Below are 1,140 nucleotides of genomic sequence, written 5' to 3'. Positions count from 1 at the left end.
AATAGTAAGAAAACTTTCTGAATTAGTGAAATTCCTGGGTGATGATGGCATAAAGGACCATACAATGTGACTCAATAATCATTTGTCATGTAACATTCTTAGTCAAATAACTAAGTTGGATACAGTACAACAGATTAATGGTAGATGTTGACATAAGTGTCTAAATTGCAGACCAACCTATTTCTTAGCAGTTTTTAAAGGCTGTCTTTATTTTCTGTAAGGAGAATATATTCTTTAAATCATTTGTGATAGAATTTATAAAGGATAACTATCAATTGTATATACTGCCTAATCTTATTAACCACATTTGAATCAACTAGTGCTCAGGAATTTTGTAACAGGTTACTTGCTTCTGGTCTATTGAAAACATATATTTTCTAACATTTTCATTAAAGCTTCTTCAAATTCCACATAATTCCATTAATGCTTATTAAATGAGAGTACTATTTTGTGCCTGATCTAGAGTTTTGTATCATATGGACAGGGACCAACCTGGTCAGTCAACAAATATTTAGTTAGTGCCTAACATATGCCGCTAGGTGTCTGTTCTAAATACAAGTTAGCTGCAAAAGGAATGAGAACTGACTAGGAACTACCCCAAATCCCTGGCTGACTGCTAAGCTTGCATGAACAAGGGACACAAGGAAATATAGTCCAAAATACAAGAAAATTTTATCTTTGAAGAACAGAACTTAACTGAGATTTTCTTGTATGTTTCCTTCTGAATTTCATCAGCCCAAATGCAGCTTACGCTGCAGAAAGTGAACAATTTACTAGCTTGAGGGACCAGATGACAAATATAGAGGCTGGCACAATGGCCGGAAATTTAGAGGGGGGGATTTCCAGAAGAATAGGAGCTACAGAGATGCACTATCCATCACTAACCTATGACTTCTGAATTAAAACTTCTTCACACATTGCTTTCAACACAACCTTCTCCAACACACATAGCCACCCTCCTGAACCTCTTATGAAAACCCTTACACTCGGTTGGTTGGGGAGACAGATTTGAGGCATTTCCCCCATCTCCCAGGTGACATCAACTATAATAAATTACCTTTATTACTTGTCTCAGTAATTGGATTTCTGTGTGGTGAGAAATCAGACCCGAGCTAGAACCCCCTTGTGGGTTTGGTAACA

This window comes from Propithecus coquereli, unplaced genomic scaffold (assembly GCF_000956105.1).
Source record: "Propithecus coquereli isolate 6110/MARCELLA unplaced genomic scaffold, Pcoq_1.0 Scaffold650, whole genome shotgun sequence".
Taxonomy (NCBI): Eukaryota; Metazoa; Chordata; class Mammalia; order Primates; family Indriidae; genus Propithecus; species Propithecus coquereli.
This window is presented reverse-complemented; position numbering follows the sequence as displayed.